The following is a 7,528-nucleotide window of genomic DNA, read 5'->3' as shown; positions in this document are numbered from 1 at the left end:
CGGAATGAGTTTGGCACCCCTGCCTAATAGAGATAGTTCAACTTGTCTTGGCAAAGCCTTTCCAAATACTGTTTTAGATCTTGTGGAGAAAACAATTCCGAACAATGGATGAGTTGGGACCACCAGACAGCAATGCTCCCATCCACAGTGAATGTGTATCCAATGGTCATCTTATTATCCATCATTCACATTCTTTACATTTTTGTACACCACCTGTAGTGTTTGTGATGTAATCCACTTACAAATGAAGTACATCTTAATGCTCAGTTAAAATGTTTTATTAAAATAAGTATCCTACATATACAGCGGTGAAATACAATTCTAAACTTGTTCTATTCTCTTTACTTTGCAGCTCCAAATAAAGACCCTTCACACCTACCACCCTTCTATTAGACCACTCAGACCTACACCTACCACCCTTCTCTTCAGACCACTCAAACCTACACCTACCACCCTTCTATTCAGACCACTCAGATCTACACCTACCACCCTTCTCTTCAGACAACTCAGACCTACACCTACGGCTGACACCTTTACTCTCTCTCTCTCTCTCCATCCTCTTGATACAGATCTCTTGATCTATCCTCTGGCTGCATTTTAAGTAAGTGGAAACTTTTTCTCTTTTCATTCAGCTTTCTTCCCATTTCTTGTGTTTTCAAAAAACAAAGTGGAGGAGATTAAAATACATAAGCAAATCCCACGGGCCCAGGTACTGTTTCAACAGTCAACTAACGACACTCATTGCACTGTGCACCTATGGCAGATACATCTAGGTTACAATAGTAGTCAACTAGTTAGTATGACACATTACATTACAGTTATCAGATCTGTCCCATATGATTGAGTCATTGAAACCCATGTCACCTTCAAACTCACACACAGCACTTCTTTAGTGGGTTTGTGAAGGGTCAGGGCTTGATGTTTAATGTGAACTCAACGTCAGCTCCTTAGTTGTCCCTTTATTAATTGCTATTGTTAGTATAGTTTTTATATCACAATCTCTAGTTCTTCTTGTCAATTCAAGCCCCATGCCAGAGTGGACCCCCCTGGTGCATTCCATCAGTCAATGTTATGTGTATAGGGCTATTCTTTCTGACACTTTCGTATCCACCTTTTGTTTTGTTTTTTGTTGTATTTTTATTTATTTTTATCCCCAATTTTGTGGTGTCCAATTGTTAGTAGTTTCTGTCTTGTCTCATTGCTACAACTCCCGTACGGGCTTGGGAGAGACGAAGGTCGAGAGCCATGCGGCCTCCGAAACACAACCCAACCAAGCTGGAGGAAACACCGTACACCTAGTGACCTGGTCAGTGTGCACTGCGCCCGGCCCGCCACAGGCGTCGCTAGTGCGCGATGAGACAAGGATATCCTACCGGCCAAACCCTCCCTAACCCGGACGATATTAGGCCAATTGTGCGTCGTCCCATGGACCTCCCGGTCGCAGCCAGCTGCTACAGAGCCTGGGCTCGAACCCAGAGTCTCTGGTGGCACAGCTAGCGATGCAGTGCCTTAGACCACTGCGCCACCCAGGAGGCCCCCCTATCCACCTTTCATGCAGAATGGCTCCTGGCTCCATCATCATCTTTCAGTCCTGCCTAAAAACCCACCTCTTCACCATGGCCTACCCTCCACCATTCCCACACACATCTCTTCTGTTTCACACACTCGCACACACACTCACACATACGCGCAACACCTGCTCGCTCACTCACCTGCTGTCTCACTCACATACTCACACATCACACCCTTTCCAGCTACACCCCCATCCTCAACCAAGTTGAACCCCCAATAATCCCCACCACCCAGAAGACCAGCTACACTATCCTCAACCAGGTTAAACCCCCAATAACCCCCACCGCCCAGGAGACCAGCTACACCCAAACCAAACCAAACCAAAGAAGACGGGGAGAAAGTCCTGTCACCCTGTCACCCTCAAAAAACCCTCCAACTCGCTGAGTATGACACAGCCAACCCCGACCAAGGAAGAGGAAATATGACTACATGCAAAAATGTAAATCAGTATCTAACCTATATTGTTTATTCATAAATGTTAATGATGTCAATAACTTAAATTATGTTTTTCATAAATTAATCAAACAATTCCAGTGATTGATGGTCCCCGACTTTTCAGGAGGCAGGCATACTGTACACTCTTAGAAAAAAAGGTTCCAAAAGGGTTCTTCAGCTGTCGCCATAGGAGAACCCTTTTTGGTTCTTGGGTAGAACCCTTTTTGGTTCCTGGTAGAACTCTGTTGGGTTCCATGTAGAACCCTTTGTCTTAAGGGTTCTACATGGAACCAAAAGGGTTCTACAGTGGTGACAGCCAAAGAACCATTTATAAGAGTGTCGTCTAAGGCTAGGCATAGATGTAAACTGAATAATTCAAATGACTGTCCTGCTAACTTTACTTTATTCGTGTTCTGGTGGGTGGTGATTAAATAAATACATGCATTTATTGTTTCAGAGTGTCCAGTGCACCAGGGGCAAACGATTTTCCCTATTCTCAAGATTCTTGCCAATAGAACTTCAAAGGTAAATCTGCAGAACATTGAAATTCCTGTGACTGTATTTACAGGCTAATCATAGTGCAACACCAATTGTAGTTAACTTGCAGTGCATAGACCTTGTAGTTAAAGTGGCAATATGTAACTTTTTCGGTGGCCCGACCAAATTCACATAGAAATGTTAGTTACAGATCATCATTCTACTTGAAAGCAAGTCTAAGAAGCTGTAGATCTGTTCTACAGTTTGCGTTATTTCTATGCTTCCCGTTCCTAAGTTTTGTTATTGAGTCTTTTACTTTGGTTTTGTACAACAGCTTCAAACAGCTGATATTAGCTACCATGACCTTGCAGAGCGATTTCTGCATAGTGCAGCTTTTAAAATAAAACAGACATTTGTGTTTGTTGCGTAATAAAGGGTCAGGAGCAGAAAGTGAGGTGGAAGCCATGCTCTGGATGGTATGTTTACTTCAACTAATCTCCTAGAATGTATTGAGGATATGCTGTACACTCAACACCATATGTATTGAGGATATGCTGTACACTCAACACCATATGTATTGAGGATATGCTGTACACTCAACACCATATGTATTGAGGATATGCTGTACACTCAACACCATATGTATTGAGGATATGCTGTACACTCACCATATGTATTGAGGATATGCTGTACACTCAACACCATATGTATTGAGGATATGCTGTACACTCAACACCATATGTATTGAGGATATGCTGTACACTCAACACCATATGTATTGAGGATATGCTGTACACTCAACACCATATGTATTGAGGATATGCTGTACACTCAACACCATATGTATTGAGGATATGCTGTACACTCAACACCATATGTATTGAGGATATGCTGTACACTCAACACCCTATGTATTGAGGATATGCTGTACACTCAACACCATATGTATTGAGGATATGCTGTACACTCAACACCATATGTATTGAGGATATGCTGTACACTCAACACCATATGTATTGAGGATATGCTGTACACTCAACACCCTATGTATTGAGGATATGCTGTACACTCAACACCATATGTATTGAGGATATGCTGTACACTCAACACCATATGTATTTTGACAGTGAAGCTAAAATGTACAATTTGACTCTAAACTCCAGCATTTTGGATTTGAGATCAAATGTGTCATATGAAACGATAGTACAGGTCACCTTTTTACAATTTAGAAATAAAATCACTTTATGTATATAGTCCCCCCCCCAATTTGAAGAAGCCATACGTATTTGGACAAATTCACTTAAAGTGTATAAGTTATAGTACATGAAACCTTTTATTTCAAAAACTACATTCTGGAGTATAGATCCAAATGTAACATTTTAGCTTCACTCTCCAAATACATATGGTTTTGGCTGTACCTTGGTATTGAACGTTACAGTGCCTTGCAAAAGTAGTCATACCCCTTGGAAACGCCTTTGACAGTGATTACAGCTGGGAGTCTTCTTGGGTAAGTCTTTTAGAGCTTAACACACCAGGATTGTGCTTGCAAGATGCATGATTAGATTGTTTTTTATTCCGTATATTTGTATTCTTTTCACTGTAATTTAAGTCATTTTTGTGGCGTTACTACAATGATGTTGATCCATCCTTCGTTGTTCTACCAGGACAGCCTGTAACTGTAAAATCACCAATGGCCTCATGGTGACACACCTGAGCAGTTGCATTCATGTCCTGCAGCTCAGTTCAGAAGGATGACTATCTTTGATGTGTCTGGGTGGTTTAATACATAATCCACACCATAATTATTAACTTGATCATGCTTAAAGAGATATGCAATGTCTGAATTGTTATTGTTATCCATCTATCAATCACTGCCCTTCTTTATGAGGCTTTCGAAAAGCTCCCTGGTCTTTGTAGTTGAATCTGTGCTTGAAATTCGAAACCTGACTGAGGGACCTTACAGATGTTCTATGTATGGGGTACAGAGGTATGAGTAATTATTCAAAAGTCATGTAAACTCCTATAGAGTCCATATAACATATTGTGTGATTTGTTAAGCCACATTTAAATCGTGAACTAATTTAGGCATGCCTTTATAAAAAATCTACATTTTCTTCCACTTTGACATTAGAGTACACCATTTTGAGTTACTTGTTGACAAAAAAAAATCGAAATGAAATCAATTTCAATCCAACGTTGTAACACAATAAAACGTGAAGAAATCCAAGGGGTATGAATACTTTTGCAAGGTACTTTATGTAGTTGAAATATTATATTTGAGAGGAGAAGAAGGCACTTGACCAACCTGAGATTAGGTGCAACCAAAATTCAGAAAACCCTTTTAAAGGAATAGGTGCAACCCTTGCGAATTATTTATTTTCTATTTCTGCTTAAAAACATGACATTCCTTTTCATGTTTTCTTTCTTGTCTTACAGTGGCAATAAATGGGACGATGACTAGATCAAGGCCGAGGACCGGGTTTCTCCAGTTTAACCTACTTTATGCACAAATGTATTCCTCACTCTCCCTTCACATGTATCCCTGTTAATCATAAATGGTTGGCCAAATTCGCCATGATTTACCATTGAAACATTCATGGAGCATCACAATGCCAACCATTTGATCTCAATCAGTTTCATGAGAATATACATTTAGATATTGATATAAAGTGAGCTACAAGAGTATTGCAACAGTGACACATTTTTGTTGTTGTTTTGGATCTCTACTCCAGCACTTTGGATTTGAAAATATACAATGACTATGAGGTTAAAGTGCAGTCTCAGCTTTAATTTGAGGGTATTTTCATCCATATCTGGTGAACTGTTTAGAAATTACAGCATGTTTTGTACATCCCCCCCCCATTTTAGGGGACCAAAAGTATTGTGATATTCATGTATATGTGTATTAAAGTAGTCAGAAGTAGAGTATTTTTGTATTTTATGTTTGCATTGATTCATTTTACAATGTTATTAAATATATACATTTAATTTCACTCTCTAATTGTTTACCTTTAGTCTATGCCTATTTCTATAACACAATGTACATAGCTGCTTATCTTATTGAGTAGATACAATTATATTTACTAAAGAGACAGTTCATTTGCAAGTTTAATAGTCTATGGGCTCCAGATCAAACGTGTTGGTCTTCCAGCCAGAGCACCACATACAGAAGCAATCAGTTGATATAATAAAGAACAAACATAAAAAAAAATCAGGCTATATGAATCAGACAGTATTAGGACAGATGGTTGAAAATCACAGATTCATATCGTATATATATATTTTTCTTTCCTGGAGGTACTGGTCTTCGTATTTGTTGTTAGTGACGCTCTCCAGTCTCCACTGCCGTGGTCCTGAACTCGCCACGGCATGCCTTGCATTTCTCCCGCACGAGCTAACAGTAGCTGTCCCTGGTCCTGAAATAAAACGACGGCGCACTATTAGAAAAAGAGCACAGGTTAACATACACAGTTCTTCATGTTACCTGGGCCTTTTCCTATATAGTAAAGCTACAACATTCTGTTTGGAACAAATGAATGCAAATCTGAGACTATAAGGTCACTTGTTTCCGTCTGTCTTTCTACTGGAAGAATGTTAGTTCAATGGATAAAGGTACTGGATCATTTCTTTCCAAATGCCACCCTATTCTCTTGAAAGTGCACTACTTTTGACCAGAGGCCTAGGCACATAGTACAATGTCGATATATTAGTTATGAGCAGTGGATTGGGCTGATCAACTTTAGTACTTAGTGAATCAAAAGTGATGAGAATGTTGCATTTTGGCCGACTGACCTTCATATCCAAGTTTATTATAGGCCCATTAGGCTGGCGTAGCTAGGCTATATATTATAATACATAGGCCTACGTGTATATCAACATAGCTTACATATATATGGAATATATATTTAGTATATATAATGCTATTACCTATATTACTTTACCTGCATTTTTTCTGTTGGATATAGACCTACCTCTGAGCCATGTTGACACGCAGCATGTTTAGCGGATAGAGGCAGACCGTCTATCTGCTTGGGCTCTAAGCAAGTTGTCCGCGGGAAATATTTAATGAGGGTGAAAGCCAAATCATTTCACAACTGCTTTTTTTGAATAGGCAGTGAGAAATAATTTTCATCATTGTTGCTTATCAGGAATATGATGTGCCGGGGACCATGGCAATAGAGGTGCGGTTATAAGGCAATGTGGGTAATGGGTATATGGGTTGAAAGGCCACATATATAGACTGTTGAATGTCTATTTTTGAACTTCTAGAAGCGTCAATATCGGTGTAACAACGTTTATATAAGCATTTCTATACATACACTTGTTTTCTGCCATGAACCTTTATACAACCTAGGAAACCTTTGAAAGAGGTCAGGCAGGTCTGGTCATAGAACCCCCTCCAATTTTTTTTTTTTTTTTGTAGTTCAGTTTTATGGCTTGGCACAAATAATCCTTTACATGAATTAGACATAATTATGCGATCTCATACCCCTGGTGGCCATGGGGGGCTCAGTGGCGCTACCAACAGTTGACTTTTCCCCAAACTTTTATGATTTTTTATATTCAAGAACAGATTAACATATCCGAACGTTATTTGACATTAAGGTTTAGTAAGGGGACCTTATTAAATCAAAAGAATCACACATGTCAAGCTTAACTATTTATGACGAAAAGCACATTTAAAAAAGTGCAGTACTTCAGACATTGAATTTGCTGATGCAGGACAGCGTTATGTATGTCCCAATGAATGTACATATAATTCTACACATCAATTAGAATGATATCGGCGAAGATATTGATAAAGAACAAACCGTACAAAATGGCGCCACATTTGCAGCTCACAACTTTTCCGGTTTCTGTAACATATGAATTTATAAGAATTTATGTTACATCAATTATTTAATATAATCCGACAATGTTTACGACATTCAAATGAAAGAAACATTGCGGAACAATAATTTATGAATAGTTAAAAATATAATCAGAAAATTCAGAAACCTAGTCTATTACGTAACGGGCATTGCGACGCACATAACCGAAACAA

General features: G+C 39.2%; 1 long non-coding RNA gene across 1 annotated transcript; it reads left to right on the top strand.

Moving 5' to 3' along the window:
• Window positions 1–442: 442 nt before the first annotated feature.
• LOC139391854 (uncharacterized) lies at window positions 443–5,243 on the top strand. Its single transcript, XR_011629623.1, has 4 exons — window positions 443–601; window positions 2,465–2,532; window positions 2,920–2,960; window positions 4,921–5,243. It is a non-coding gene; the product is annotated as an uncharacterized lncRNA (long non-coding RNA).
• Window positions 5,244–7,528: the final 2,285 nt, after the last annotated feature.

Source organism: Oncorhynchus clarkii, chromosome 32 (assembly GCF_045791955.1).
Source record: "Oncorhynchus clarkii lewisi isolate Uvic-CL-2024 chromosome 32, UVic_Ocla_1.0, whole genome shotgun sequence".
In the NCBI taxonomy this organism is placed as follows: Eukaryota; Metazoa; Chordata; class Actinopteri; order Salmoniformes; family Salmonidae; genus Oncorhynchus; species Oncorhynchus clarkii.
Note: the sequence above shows the minus strand (reverse complement) of the source record. Positions and strands in the feature narration are given on the sequence as shown.